This window comes from Equus quagga, chromosome 2 (genome assembly GCF_021613505.1).
Source record: "Equus quagga isolate Etosha38 chromosome 2, UCLA_HA_Equagga_1.0, whole genome shotgun sequence".
Taxonomy (NCBI): domain Eukaryota; kingdom Metazoa; phylum Chordata; class Mammalia; order Perissodactyla; family Equidae; genus Equus; species Equus quagga.
Genome location: NC_060268.1, coordinates 129753111 through 129769903, shown reverse-complemented (window position 1 = coordinate 129769903; position 16793 = coordinate 129753111). Strand labels below are relative to the sequence as shown.

General features: G+C 38.2%; 1 protein-coding gene across 3 annotated transcripts in view; it reads right to left on the bottom strand.

Moving 5' to 3' along the window:
• CTNNA3 (catenin alpha 3) overlaps nt 1-16793 on the bottom strand; it is a 1485947-nt gene that overhangs the window by 708906 nt on the left and 760248 nt on the right. The gene's annotated exons all lie outside the window — the stretch shown is intronic.

Below are 16793 nucleotides of genomic sequence, written 5' to 3'. Positions count from 1 at the left end.
GACCTTGAAAATCTGTAAGGCAAGTTTAAGCAGTTGATAACTGAGGGAATTTACAGGATGAACTCCATGAGGAAAGACATTGAGGGAAAGTATAGACCATTAGGCAGCATGCCATACGTTACCCCCAAAGACTAAACCCGTACATCAATCTATACCTTCAAGTGAAAAGACTCCTTTACAAGATGTTCAAGACCATCTGTACCCTATCCAAACCTAACTTTTCAGTCCTATCTTCTGCAACATCTTCTCAAGTGCTATCGTTTACAGTGACAACATTCCTATACTTTTCTATCCCCTCTCCCAAGTTCTTGCATATAATGTACCTTTGACTTCAGCAAGTGTCTCCCCAAATAACCCCCTGTTGAAATCCTACCTGTTCCTCAATGGTTTCCTCAGAGTTCCCCCGCCCCCCAACAATTCTGCTCAAGAGTAAACTGTCACCTCTCCTTGTTCCAATAACATTTTGAAAATTTCCCAATATACTCATTTTGTTACTGGGCATTCCCATCACTCTTACTATTCTGTTAGAATCTTGATGTTGGCAGGTGTATCTTATTTTTTTTTCCCTTCCTGATAGTAACTTGCATAGGACTTATTGAATTACCTCAATTAGTTTATAAATGAATAACTTGATTCAAAACACAACATCCTTCCATTAGGGGCTTATTATATGCCAGGAATATGTCATAATAAATTCTGGAGAAGATTTTAGCATCTACCTATGAAGGCAGAGCTAAAACACTCTCTTAGCTGAGGTTGCTTCTACTCACCTAAACCTTGGTTAGACCTAGATTTTTCAGGTAGCAGTGTTATTGATATTTAAGATGGGAAAAATTGCCCCATTTGAGACCATCATCTTATACACTGCAAGATGTTTCGCATCCTTGGACCCCTTTCTGCTAAATTTCAATAACTACTCCCAGGCAATATGACAGCCAAAAATTGGCCCTACACATTTCCAGATGCCTCCTACAGTGAAACACAGCACAGGAGTACTAAGTCCTTTACCACACTTTATTTTTGAGAGTGAGCATGCAGTATGTGCATAATGGAGACTGTGTCTGATGCAGGGAGGGGGAGAAGATGGAAGGAGAGATAGGAGAGAGAAATAAAGCTCCGGATGTCAGAGCAATAACAGCCATGGTGGCAATCACCCAGATAAAAGTTGTGGCTACTTTCACAGCTCCCACCCAGCATTCTCCACGCCAGCAGTGGAGAATTATGAGAAGTTCCTGCAGGGCAATATAAGGCGGTGGCATAAACAGATAAACAATGGGCTATAAGACAGTTTCCAATTTTACCTAGAGAATCTACTCCTTATTCTCCAGTTTCAGGCAGTATAAGTTCTTGGTTGTAACTCTTTCCACTTCATGAAAGCAGAGATAGTCAAAAGGGGGCAGAAGTGGGACAGGCAAAGACACACACACACACACACACACACACACACACACACACACAGGGCATTAGGAATAATGTGGGAGACTCCTGTTGTGTTGGCCATAAAAACTCACCAGCTTCTATGACGTGATTCATCAGAACAACTAAAAGATGCCAGCCTTCTCAAAGCTAGCAGCAGTGGCACACAAAACGTTAATAAAGGATGACAGGAGGTGACAGCATGAAGAGATTCAATAAGAACTATAAAGATGATTTCCTAGTTTCTACCCAGAGCTTAACCTTAGTTTAAAACGTTTCACTGGGTCAAAGACATTTTGTTCTCAAGGTAATAATAAACAGTCCTATCATTACAGAAAGTATATTCTCCCTTCTTTCTTCCTTTTCTCTCTCTCCTCTCCCCCATCTTTCTTCTTTTTCACCTCCAGCTTTTTATTGGGTCCTTGCTCTATTTATCCAGATTTATTTGGCTTTAGTCAAACCATTTTATGCCTCTTTATTCCTTTTGCATGGCATAAAAATAAATAAAGCAAGGAGAAATAGCCCATCTTGCTTAAAAGCCTTCATTCCTTCTGTTTTCAAAGCCTTAACAAATCATGAAGCAATGAGCTAGGACTGAAGGTGAATTGTGTGCGCTGAGGTAAGGGACAGAAAGGGCAGGATATTAAAGCACAACCACAGATAACAGTCAAAGCCTGCCTATATCCCACGTGCTCAGAAGAGAGGATGTTCCTTAAAGGCAGCCTTGACAGGAGCCATCATTAAGTCAATACAGCCCTGCTAATGGAAAATGTACCACTTACACTGGAGTGCCGAGGAAAGATGCTGGGAAAACATGGCATGGATCAGCACTGCAGAGGGAAAGCAATCACATTCCTCATCAGAAAATAAACTGCCAGGAAAGACTTTATTGAAAAGAACAGCTCTGAGCACAGACTTGATTCAATGAAATTTCAATAAAATTATTGCTGCACGTTATAAATACTGTCCCAATGTGATCCAGGCTTAAAATCTTAACTATGAGTCTTTCCATCAATTCTGCCTCACCACTGCTCCCATGTAACTACCACAGTTAACTGCTCTCTCTTGTTCTTCCCTAAAAGCTGCCCTCACATTTGAAAAAAGTTTTTTGTAAATAAACTCTCCTTGAATTATCCTAATTTGAGTGTTCCATCTGTTTCCTGTTGGGACCCTGCTAGAGAGAACTTTCTAACACTGTGTTGTCCACTATGATAGCCATGGGTCACATGTGGCCATTTAAATTTAAATTAAATTAAAATTAAATAGCATTAAAAACTCAATTCCTCAGTTCCTTAATTTAAAGAGGAACAATAGTCACATGTATCTAGTGGCTACTGTATTATACAGCACAGATATAGAACATTTCCCTTATCACAGAAAGATGTATTAGACTGCACTGTTCTAAAACATCTTTGTTTCTTCAAATGTATGAGTTCCTACTTTTACACGTAACCTTTTATTTGAGAATAAAATAACAGGCAAGAAACAAACAAACAAACAAAATTTCAACCCTCAAGGTGTTTACTCTCTGGTAAAGAAACTTGCGGTCCAATTATGTCCCTTCTTTGTGCTAAAATCCTTCTCTCTATTCCCATTGCTGATGGAATTAAGAGCAATCTCTTGATCATGTTGTTCAAGGCCCCACATGATTTACTACTGTATTTACTCATCAATCATTAATGGATACCTTAATGGATCCTTTATTTTCTATGCAATACAATCATAGCCTAGGAACTCTGCTCATATAAAAACCTCACTTGGCACTTCTTTTCTCCTGTCTTTCTGATTATAGACCTAAGATTTAAATCAGTTACTAAATTTTACATGGAGGCTTTTTTGATCTTCTCAGCTGGAATTAATTATTCTCTTTCATTATACTTTCTTGTACTCCTTATTTTTTATAACACTTGGTTCAATAAACAGTTCAATCTCTTCAATAAATCTTTATTATTTACTATGTGCCAGGCGCTATACTAAGGACGAGTGCTACATTAGACCAAGTGCCTGCCTTTGAGGAGCACACATCTGATGGTAGAAACAGACATACACACATAGTATTTAATAGAGGTATCCAGGGTAACACGTGGATCAGTGGGAGCAGCACTCCCCATAAGGATGGAGGAAAGGTTCCTGAGGAGGTAACAAATGAGTACTGAAGCATACGTAGGAGTCAGCCAGGCCAAGGTGATAAAGAAGGCCATTTTCAGGAGACAGAGATAGTTTGAGCAATGGCAAAATTCCTTAAGGAATATTTGGTAACCAGTATAAAAAGTATGAGGGAAGGCCAAAACCTGGAGGTTTGTGCCACATTAAGAAATGAGGTTGATCCGATAGACAACTAGGAGTCGTACAAATTAAGTAGGTGAGCCACACAGACAGACGTTATTTCAAATACATCAATCTGGATGGAGTCTGCACAATGTATTTTAAGAGATTAAGAACAGAGAGAGAAGGAAAAGTTAGATGGTCATAGCAACAGTTCGCAAAAGATGAAGTGTTAAAATTAATGCATTGGCAGTCAGGATAAAGAAAATCAACAGACTTAAGGATTCTGAATGAGTAAACGGGGTAGAATGATGACTGGCAGATGCTGGGGGTGAAGAAAAGAGAACCATCTAGGCTGGTGCCCAGGTTTCCAACAGCGATGACTGGCTAGATAATAGTGCTGTGAACTGAGAAGGTCATTTCAAAGGGAAAACTAGGTCAATATGAGGATGATGACATCAGTTTTGGAATCATTGAAGGGGTTGTGGAGAGCTCACCTCATTAGTACTTGTCCAATGGTTAATTGCTTTACCTGCATGCATCTCTCTCACTAGACTGTATGATCCTTGAGGGAGAGAAACTTCTTACACACAATTTGTCCCTCATAGCATCAAGCACAGTGCTTTGCACATAGTAGGTGCTCAAAAGTTATTTGTTATATTGGGGCCGGCCCCGTGGCTGAGTGGTTAAGTTCTCGCGCTCCACTGTGGTGGCCCAGGGTTTCACTGGTTCGGATCCTGGGCATGGGCATGGCACCATTCATCAGGCCATGCTGAGGCGGCACCCCACATGCCACAACTAGAAGGACCCACAACTAAAATATACAACTATGTACGGGGAGGGTTTGGGGAGAAAAAGCAGAAAGAAAGAAACGAAAAAAGAAGATTGGTAACCGTTGTTAGCTCAGGTGCCAATCTTTACAAAAAAAAAGTTATTTGTTAAATAAATAGAGAAAAGAAAGATTGAACAAAGGTCAATCTTTGGCAAATTCCATATCATTTCTGGGTCTTAATTTCCACACCCATAAAACAAAGATGTGCCCAAAATTGTTCTTATATTTCTTTCTAACTTTAAAATTCTATGAAAGCGCTATGTTCTCTAAAAAGAATTATAGAATAAAATGTTAGTTTTGTTGTACAATGTTGTGCATAAACAACCATTGAAAATGTGTCAGAAACATGTATGCATAACATAAATCTGCAATGGTACAAATAAAAGGAGATGTTTGAACCAGCAAGGCCGTGATGCTGACCTCAAAAAAAACTATGAAGACTCAAAGACTAAGGGGTGAGGTTTAAAGCAAAAGAAAATTTATCTAATTCATAATCAAATGGAAACGTTATCAGTGCAGAGAGAAGCCCTGTATGGAAAGAAGCAAGAAAAATGTTTTTGTTTTTGTTTTGCTATGTTTTCTTTTTGTTTTCATTTTTTACAGGTGTACCACTTTATTCAACCTTTTAAAATGACACATTTGCCTTTAAATTGGAAATCTTTGTTTCATGGTAAAGATGAAATATGCTGTCCTTAACTTAGTTCTTCTCTGCAGAAAGAGCTTTAAAAATATTTTATGCTTAACACATAGCAGAGGCACAGATTCCAGTCCACATTTTTCAGGCATGAAAGACATACAAATAGACAAGCATAAAAAACTGAAATCTCTTCTAGAATGCCACTGTACTGAATGGCATGTCAGGAAAACATCCTGACAAGATATCCTGAAAAAATCTTTCTGAAGTAAGGTCTGTGCTAAGAAAATAAAACTAAAACAAACAAAAAATTAACTCTGAGACTTGAAATTTTTTTTAAAAAAAGAACTTTACAAGACTAGAATGACCTAGCTTTCAGGGGAAATAGGCTGAAGAATGCAAGTGTCTTGAACTTTTGTATTGTTTGGGAAAGGAAGATGCCACTCCAGGTAGCTGCCTGCTGGGGTGGCACTGGGAGTCGGTGAGGAGGAGCAACTTTGTCAAATAGCTACCACAGGTAAATATTTGCAGATATTGTCTCAAATGCCATTCAAAATAACTCTTCACACATTTGCACAAGAAAATGCTGAAGTTCAGTAAGTTTAAACATCTTACCCCTGGAAGAAATGCAATAAGTATGAGCATCAAATTAAGTTTAGTCTAATCGCAGCCTTTATCCAAAGTACTGTAACAACTTGAATGAGCTGTAACTTAAATCTAAATCAATATTTTATGTAAATTATATGTTTTTTTCTTAAAAATAATGAGCCAAAGAGCATAGAAGTTTGCGGAGTTAGTTAAAATTATGTTTGAATCTGTGCTCCAACACTTGATGGCTACATGTCCTTGGACAAGTTACTTAATTTCTCAAAGCCTTCATTTTCTTACCTACAAAACGGAGATAAGAGAACAATCATATTATAGGGTTGCTGTGTGGAGTAAAGAGATGAAGGATGTACAAGTTCTCGCAAATAGTAAGGGTTCAAGAAACGGTAGCAGTTATTATTGTCCTTATCTATAGCGTCACCATTATAACTAACGTTTGCATTTCCTGAACTACACCACCTGGCTCATTTCCCTATGCTCTTCCAAACACTAAACCTTTATCCTGGAGGGTCCTAACCTTTTCTCATTCCACAGGAAAATTCTTACCCCATAACTTGAAACTCAGTTCAAGGGCCTCATCCTCTATATCATCTTTTCTGACTCTCCTTAATCTCCACCCCACAATAAAAAATAAAAATAAAACCTCTCTCATTTGTGTTTCCACTAATTTCTCTGCATATTTCAACAATAATATTTGTGAAACTTTTAGTCATCTTTTATTTATATACTCTGCCTGGTCTTTTAAATTGTCAAGTCTTAACTCTGTAATCTTAGTGTCTACTATCGTGCTTGGCACCCCGTTAATGGCTGTGGATAAAATAAATAAATGGAAGAATGGTTAGCTACGCTTTCATTAGTAGTAAATAATATTCAGGGGGCCGGCCCTGTGGTCGAGTGGTTAAAGTCCACGTGCTCCACTTCTGCGGCCTGGGTTCACTGGTTCAGATCCTGGGTGTGGACCTACTCCACTCATCAGCCATGCTGTGGAGGCATCCCACATACAAAAATGGAGGAGGATTGGCACAGATGTTACTTCAGAGCTAATTTTCCTTAAGCAAAAAAATAAATAAATAAAGAGGAAGATTGGCAACGCATGTTAGCTCAGGGTAAATCTTCTGTAGCAAAAGTAATAATAATAATATTCAGTTTTATCAATAAAATTAGTGCTAATATTTTTAACAAAAGTAAGTAACATTCATCCTGTTAGCTGTCATATGTTCTATTAAATCGGTGTTTTTATTCAAAGACTGGTATCATTATTTCCTACAAGAAGGTACAACATAAACTTGGTATGAGGATGAAATCTAATCTGTGGATCAGAAAAAAGGAATTCTGAAATAAGCTCCCTGGGTGACCTTAACTAAGTTGAGTCACCTCGCTTAGCCTCAGTCTCTGTATCTGCTGAAGGAGGCCGTTGCACTAAATGATCTTCAGAGTCCCTCTCAGCTCTAAAAGCGTGTGGTGCTGGAGTTTTCTGTTGATATAAAGTCTAGTAAGCGTCTAGTCAAGTACTGAGAACGACACTGCAGCCCATTGCATGAATTCTCAGACCAGAGGTGCTTATGCCAGACTGCAGGATTTCAACTGATATGCACCAAACATGAAAGAAATCTGTGGGTTTGCACTGCAAGAAAATTCAAATCGTCTCACTGTTCATGTTACTCACCTCCTTTGAACCTCAACAATGGATATAAACCACGGCCTTCTCTTTTAAAGATGTTGCCATGGAAAATCAGCCTTACATATGTGCAAGTGCAGATGCAAAGATCCACCCCAGTGACCAATAGGTAACTTGGAAAGACATTGGAAGAGTCAGGAGTAAACTGATACTTTATTTCCTAAAATCACTGACTCTCACTATTTTTCACTTCAAGCTATTATGATCTGTAATAACTTGCCTCAATCCATGCCTCATATTTTTCCTCTCTTCCTGTTAAAGTTTCTTGTTCTCTTCTCAAGCCCAGCAAACTCTGGAAGTGACAGTGTTTTTAATAAAGAGAAATTGAAAAGATAGAGTTTATTTAATTTCAGTGATTCAGCATTAAACCAAATTTGCTAGAACCTCTGCTTTTATGGGTTTCAGACCTTGCCAGCTCCTAGGTCAGTGTCTGGTCCTATGACTCATGCAATGGTTAGTATTAAATGAAGGGAAAATATTCAAAATTGAAGGTTTTACTTGGGTTCAGGCAGGATGCAAAGATATTGTGTATATTAATGGGTCCTAAATACCTGTCTCAGGACTCATGGTGAAAATACAAAAACAGAGATAAGCAAATTATTTAAACATAAGAACTGTCTTTTAATCTGAGAGTATTTCCACTTTTTTATGTTAAGTTTTGGTCATTTCTTTTTATAAAATGATGCCTTTATTTAATGGTAACATAATATTTTTTATTTGACATAGTCAAATAAAAAAATCTCTGTCAGTCTCACAGGTTTTGTGTGTGTATTATTAATAAAATAAATAAAAATAAAATTAAGACATAGTTTGGGGACTAATGGTTTAAAACAATGAAATAAGAAATCTCTCTAATCTCCCAGTCAAAATGGACTAAATCAGTCAGTTGTGATATTGGCTTACAAACAGAGATAAAATAATTTCTGTGCTTTTGAAACTGGACTTAGTTTCGGAACTTATTTAGGACATTTTTCATCAATCGCATTTCATTTAAAATAACATTTGTGTTAAGCTGTTATTAAAAGTTGGTGTAATAGTGGAATCAGATAAATATTCTTCAAATCTTAGTTCCAAGACTTATTAACAAGGTGACTACATGCCAGTTACATGAACTAAGCTTCAGTGTCCTCATCCATAGGATGAGGGTGACAATACCTGCTTTAGGGGTTGTTGTGAGAATTAAGTAAGACAATGTACATAGAGCATGTAGGCCACTAACTAGCTTATAACTGACATTTAATGTTATATTTATTAGTAGTAATAAAAATAATTGTCTGTAAGATCACTGAGGGTAGAGGGCATAAACTATTTTATTCACTGCTACATTTCCAGCAGTGCTTGGCCATAATAGATGCTCAGTATTTATGGATTTGAATGAATTAAAAAAATGATGGAAATGAGAAATGAATGAATGAACATATGAAACATGATATAAATCTGTTTGAGGAGGATTTGCTCACAGTCATCAGAAATAGTGTAGAGATCTTGGTACACAGGACACTGAGCCCTTGAAAATAGTGTATCTTCAGGACAGTCATTGTAGACGAAATATAGATATCTAGGTCAAAGTTCACAAATTGTCTATTATCAATTAATGGTTAAAGTGTACTTTATGTCTTTACTGACATTTCAATTTCCAAAATCCCTTTATTGAGTCATTGTCAGAGATTCTTAGCATATTTAAGAAGAAGATCTGGCTGATTCTAGACATTATTTTGATGTTGTGATGCCTGACCCAGCAGCCAGCTTCAGGAGAGTCCCGATCCATGAAGAAAACAGCTGTGATGCTCATGTAAGAGTGTCTGTAAGAAAGTGGAAGAATGCAATGTTTTATGTTGTCAATTATCCCTTGAGTTCTTACAGCGAAGACTTTTTAAATGACATTCAAAACCACTACCAGAGTCTAATAAGCAAGGATATGGCATTATATACATAGACCAAATAGATTTCTTTCCATCTTTTAAATAAAAGTACTGTTCTAGGGCAATTTTTCTGTCTCTACAATGCTTGGGGAAGTAGAATATCAGAACAACACTGATCTCATTAAAATTTTATCCTCTGTCATTCCTCTAGTTTCTTAAGTCTAATTCCTACTCTTTTTGTTTCCCAAGCTGGGTTTTCACAGTTCAATTATATTCAGTATGCTCAGCTGCAGCCGACAGTGAGCTTTAGAGAGTTTGAGTTATAGACTGTCCAACAAAGTTTTCCCATGGCCCATGCATAGGAAATCTAGACCAGATACAATTCTACCATTCTGATTAGTGCTTTCAATTTCACCATCAACTGTAATCTGTATCTTGCAGACATATTTAACGCTAGAAAATAAGAATACAATGGATTTATTCTTTACTGATTAAAATAAATATACTCTATCGTTGCTATCTTCAATTAGCACTTTCAAAGTTCACAATTCAAAGAGTTTCAGATTCTGCAACATGGGGGAAAGTGAAATAAAGATAGGTTCCACTTTAAAGAAACTTGGCATATGAAAATTTTTCTTTCAAAATAAATTAGCAGATAATGATTTTCTTTACAATTAAAATTGCTTTATAGACTTCTTATAGAAAGTCCACCTAGCCTATTGAAAATATTATTTGTTATAAAACTTCATTTGTGCATACATCTTTAACTGAAAAAAAGTCTCATAAACAGCATCTAACCTATGTGCAGTCAGAATAAACACTGATTTATATCATGTAATTTGAGAGGCACCAATGGCTCCTGCTTGAAAATATTCTCTCCTTCCCATGACCCCACACCCAGACCCTAACCAATATATGAAATTTTCCATTCCTCTCTATTTCTTTTAAAATGTTTAGCTTTAACGAAAGCACCAAGATGCACACAGGGCATTTCACACTGATGTGTCAGACCAAGGTAATGATTTTCAAAAGAAATAATTAAAAACCAGTTACATGACTCTGAAACCTCACATCTATAATGAAGTGGAACTGGGAAAGAACTTTTGGAGAGGATTTATATCGATAAAGGTAATCTGGGACTCCTGTCCTCCTCCCTGCGTCCTAACCCATGCAGGTCTGGTAAGAGAGACTTCAATGGGCCCATTTTGAAAGCATGATATGAGTCCTTGGCAGCTGAGATTCAGTGGGCAAGTGTAAACTCTCTCCCAAGAAGTCTGCCTGGTGAGAGGTAGCTGGCTACTTGCTGATGAATAGACAGAAGAAGAGGAGACTAAATTCCAATGTGTACACATTTTCCATGATCCAGGTATGAGCTTCATGCAAAAGAGAGTTGGTCTGGGATCATCTTGGTTTTTGTGCAAGATCATAGCCTAGATCAGTAAATAAAGCTAAGCTGAGAGGAGTTATAGAAAGTGCTGGATTTCGAGAATAAGCAGTCAGCTGCAGGAGAAGCTATCACTCACACCCAGTAAATTGAAGGTGAAATGGGGACCTCCAAGAACCTCATGAAGTCACCTGTGCCAGGTTTTTCCATTTGCACCTCCAGATCCACTCACCACCCATTTTCACCACACTCTCTGCCTCCCACAGCCCAGATTTCAACAGGAGGCACAGGAGGGTGGGAGGAGAGTAAGGTTGAGATATTTATTTTCTTGTTGCTGCCCTGAGGGGTTGCCGTAAGTTAACAGTGTCCCTCTCCTGAAGACCACTGCTCCTGTCAGACAGCCTTCTTCATACAGCTACCTTCTCAGGGGCCAGGAACCACTCCCTCACTTGCTCCTCCAGGCCTGGGAGTGGGTGGGCTCCCTGCAGTTGCTAGCCCAGGGTCTTGCTCCATCCATTGTTGGTTACCCCAAATCTTGTCCACATCTAGGTAAGTAGGCCCTTTAATACATTCTCCTCAAATTACCAGCTTGGTATACCATGTTTTCTCCTTCTGGGACCCTAAGTGATACAGCAAATCCACGGGAGAAGTCAGCTTTCAACACCCAGAGAGCAAGTAATAACTTTCCTATTCCCCCTATGTCTCCTCCTTCCCCGTGCTGCACGTCAGAAAAGGGGAGAAAAAAGAAGAAAAAGCCAATAACTTCTCTTTTCCCACTGCTCATTTCCCACTTGCAATAAGCTTGAACTGTGGGAAACTGGGGCCCAATTTAAATCAAGATAGAAGTTTTGACAATTACTTTCTAACAATTGATTAGAAGAGAGGGAGTGACACAGAAGACCTAAGATAACTAGAAAAGTTTTGAGATTGTTTGACTTTTCATCCAGAGTTAGGGGAAGAATTCACCCACTGTATAAAATTAAAGGGATAGTGAGAGATAAAAGTATACGTGCTTTATTTTACCTGATTTTTGAACATCCTAGTTATTTTAGTTTTAAGCTTCAATAGCTGCCTTGGAAGCATCCACATGTTAGGTATGTGTTATTGGCAAAGCATAGTAAGAGGAAGAGGATTTGTTGAGAAATATGTAGAATATGCACATTCTCAGAAAGCAGCCCTGAGGATGGTGTTCAGGTCAGTCAAGGGGAAAGCAGGGCATCAAAAAGGAGAAGATTTACAGGCACTGAGTCCGACTTTAGAGTGTTGTCCCAGACTCATCCAGCACCCTACTAACAGAATGATGCAAATTTAAAATTTGCCGTGCAACTTCAAAGAAAATCCTTCTCTATTAAACTGGTAGTGCTAAGACTAGTTCCAAATACATCTTTCTAAGTTTCTTTTTTCATTCAGAATACTGACGTGGAGAAAAACAATCTCTACTTAGTGAGTCAGAGGAGAGGGTTTAAGTTCTAACTTTTCCGCTTACTAGATGTGTGAACTTGGGCAAATCACGTAGTCACCATGGGTCTCAGTTTCTTACTCTGTAAAATGGGATATAGAAATAGACCTCTTGGGATCCCTTCCAGATCTGATCTCCATTTACCAAATATTACTATTAGGGGTACTTATTGCCCTTTGGTTGTATTTGCCTCCAAGGAAGAACATTTTTCTTTCACTCCCTAGGAGAGAATAGTAGCGGACGAATATTTCCGTTTTGTTGGTCCTTAAAAGAGGAACAACTTAGCTGGTGAACGAGGTCGGACAGAAGGTGGGAGGTCTCATTCACAACTCCATCTCTTGTGGAGTTTTCTCTCTATCTTGTCACTGCCGCCATAGCAGAAGGTGAATTCTCAGGGAATTGCTGAACAGGCTTTAATTTAAGGAAGAGGGAATAGAAGGCCCTTTCTGACGAAGACCAGTCACCTTGTCCGGTTTTGTTAGTTCTAATTTCCCTAGGAGGGAGGAGGGGCAAGTGACGGGCCGTAACAAAAGCACAAAAGTAGGTAGACACTGGTAGCAAAAGATATTCTTATTCTCAGTCCAATCTGCAAGCTTTAAAAAGAAAGATCATTTGGCCTACAGCCTGTGTAATAGATGCATGTGCTACCACATCCTTTCAAAAATGCAGATTTAGTGAGTGACTCTTCTCCAGATAATCAATGCACACAGATTTCTAAGGTCCTTCAGTAAGCTTCAATTAACGCTATCGAACAGAGCCTAGAAAACACTCATGTACCGAAGAGGCAAAACTAAATACTGTACATTCAAAAGGGGAACTAAAATAACCATTTGAAATGCGCTTATGAATGCAAAGCAGTTAATGTCACTGTTTTCCCATCTTTTCAGGACATTTATACTTCACTCTTCATCTGACGTTTGCAAGGCAAACTAGGTCACACCTTTGCTTCATTATTATTTAGCACTGAACAAAACTCAGTCAATTTAACTTAATAAATTTATCATCTAGTTTGGTTCAGAGGGGTTCAGAGTCTTAAATGCTGGGTTTCTATTTGTTTAATGACCACTGCTCTCTTTCCCAAGAGTCAACTTCCCCCCTCACTGAGACTGTGCAAACTGGCCTACCCAGTAGAAGAGACGGATATCTGGGGAGCCGTAAAGCAAGGCCCTCTGAGCTGGAGTGATTGGAGGTGGTGCTGTGTATCAGTTCCGGACGTCAGGGAACACTGATAACAGCCCCGCAAAGCTCCCGATGAAGCCCAGCGGAGTTGCAGGAGATTGCTCTGATGATATTCGCCAGAACAAACCATAAATTCTGAACTCAGAATTAGGAATGGCCTGTAAACATCAAATAATGGGTGTCTAAATTGAAAATGAAACTATCTGTTGCCTGTAATATTTCTTGCAGGGTGGCTTAGAGCACCAGTAACATTAGAGACAGGCGCGATCCTTCTCAATGTCTGCTGTTAGAAAGCTGAGGATGTTAACTCCTCCTTCCATCAACCTCAGAGAAACAGAGCTAAACGAACTAGCTAGAAATCATGGGGCACACAACACAGATTTAACATTTGGCAGCAGGAACAGTACAGGTTAACAAAAAATACAGAGAAGCACGGTATTGCATTTGAAGAACTGCACCGGCAAGCACTAAAGGAGGAAGCTCAAATGATTTACGTGGGTCACTCTTTCACACTCATATATATATATATGTATACAAAGCTGGACCTTCTAGCACTTGATTGCAGGAAGTGTCAGTCAATTTAGTGTGAATCTATATTACACAACTATTTTAAAGATATGAAAATTTGTAGATCCAGAATAATGGCAGATATATACTGTTGAAGCTGGGCCATGACTTTAACGATGTTTTAGGCACTTATTAAATAGATAAGAATCATGTGTAGTAAGTGCATATTTAGTTCAGTAGGATAATTTATAAATAACAAGTGTGTTACCTGTTACAAGTGTTACAAGTAGGTGAAAAGTTTTTTCTACCATTTTATACATAAAACATATTTTTTGCTCTATTTTTATGCTTACTAAAGCTTTGTTCTTATGAAAAGAAACTAAAGATTTATAGATTAGTGGCATCTAAATTCACGAAAATTTACTATTACCCCTCCTAAATCAATGTAAACATACAATTCCTTTAACCAAGATTTTGATTTTTATAATGACTTGTGGAAGAACAGAAGATACTGATTCTTGTGAGTTCTTGATACTGTAATTAAGTGGAATATTTTCAGTGTTGATATAGGTTAATATTGTGCATGAAGCAGTTAAATGGCAATGTGGGGTGGCGGTGGGGTGGTGCTATTGAAAATATTGGACAAGCGGGAGTGCATGAGCACCAGCACTTCAGCACAGGGGCCCCGGGTGGGGGGATAGGAGCTACTGCCTATCAGAACAAAAGGATCTAGTATTTCAGTGATCACTGCTTTGGTAGTAGCACGATGCTGAATGTTAGCTCAGCGGCACTTGCTGCTGGAGAAGTGAAGGGAAAAGATATTAAAATTGATACACAGAAATTGCAAGGCATACCTGGGCCTTTTTTATAAGCATTGTGCTTCAATTAGGTGTCTCTACCCAAAAGTATGTTCCCTATCCCCACCTCCATGACTCTACAGACCAGAAATACTCAAGTTAAAGAGAAAGAGAGCTAATAGAGAAAAATATTATTTCTGAATCAAGTAAAGCCATGGCCAATATTTTGCAGAGTATATGGAAGAGAAACAAAGGCTAAATAAGACAAATAATATGACAATAATAATGTTAAATGTTTATCGTTCACTTATAATGTACCAAGCACTGGATTTACAGACATTATTTTGTTGCATCCTCTCAAAGAATCTATGAAATAGTTGCTGTCTGTCTTTGGCATAAGCAAACTGTTCTTCATGAACACAGAGCTAGTATGTGCTGGAGCCAAGCTTAGGACGTAGGTGTCTCTGACTCCTGAGGGTTTAATTGCTATGTTACATTCCTCCTTTATTGCTAAAAACCTGTTTCTAAAAATAAGACTTAAGTTATTAGATTAGCAGACATTGACTAAAAATAATCCATATACAGAAAAGCAACATCCCAGCAAAGAAAATGTAGGACAAGAGCAGTGTGAGACACAAAAGAGAGCCAGCAGGCAATGGAAGAAGAGGGACAAGCTTATATAGAACATAAGTTAACTTCCTTGCATCTTTTGTGCAGAGGATTTGGAGTTGAACATCAAAGAACCACTGGAGAGTTTATATATTTTGTGATATGCCATAATTAATGTACAATAAAGTGTATATTATTCTCTTCTTAGGTAATAAGATTGGACATCCTAATCAAATAATTTTATTGTCCTAACAGAATTTGAACCAAACACTATCTTTATGTCTAAAACCAAACCCCTGACCTTCTCACTGGAATGTGGATCACCTCTCTGCCAGCCATGAAGAGCCACACACTGGAAATCCAGATACCAGCTCCTCCTTCTGCCTCCAATAGCTCATGAAGGCCTTTCGTTTATACTGCTGGAATCCACTCACTTTTATCTTCACCACCACCATGATCTTAATCCTCTATTGCCTAGACTACTGTCATTGTTCTCTAACTGGTCTACCTGTAAATTCTCACCCTCCCAGTCTCCTAGCCGATGCATTCTCCACTCCACTGTCAGTGGGATTTTAAAATAAATAAATAATAAAAAATTCTCCACATGTCATGTCTCCTTCTTCAAAACCTATCAGTGGTTTCCCTTTGAAGGATTTTAATCGGAGACTCAAATCCTTGTATCCTAACGCTCCCTGGGTCTTATATCTTAAGGCCGTGATATAGTCTCTGCCTAACTGTCTCTCCAGCTCCACCTCAGGCCACTTCTTTACTATTTATGTTCCAACCATTAAGGCTTTCCAAAGTCTTAAATATGCCATTCCCTCCCTCTCCACAGGGCTCTGTTCATGCAAATCTCTCAACTCAGAATTCTCTTCCCACTCCCCACCCCCTGTTTCTTACCCTGGTTATCATTTAAGCATCCTTACCATCTCATTTGCAATGCCGTTTCTCCCAGGAAACCGTCCCAGACTCGCAGCACTTACAAATGCTTATTATAGCTTGTAATTATAAATTCATTTTTGTGATTAATTAATGTATATCTCCCCAATAAATAGATTGAAAATACTAGGAGGGCAAAGCATTGTGTCAATTTTCTCCACTGCTCTCTCCTCAGCATTTAGTATAAGCTGCAGTAATTATTATTGATTAATTACTCATATTAAAAGGATGTGTGTTTTTATACAAATATTGAGACTGAATGAACCTTATTACAATCGAGATTTTCTCACCAGAGTAAGCAGTACTCTGTGAAACATCCTATCTAACCAACACTCATTTCTATATGGGTGGGCTACAGATTACACTCATCCACTGTAAGCTGGTTTGTGTTTAACTTGTACAAATGCAAAACATATAGGATTTCACTGGGAAGATGGCACTCCATATGAGAGAATAACAATACTCCTATGGCACTATTTTGTAAAATAGTTTTAAAAGATTAGTAACATTACACTTACAAATTATAAATTATGATGATACATTTACCTCTTGAATTTATTTCACTAGTTGCTTGTGTTGTTTTAATATACCAAATGCTGACTTAAAATATCTTATTTTCTAAAATA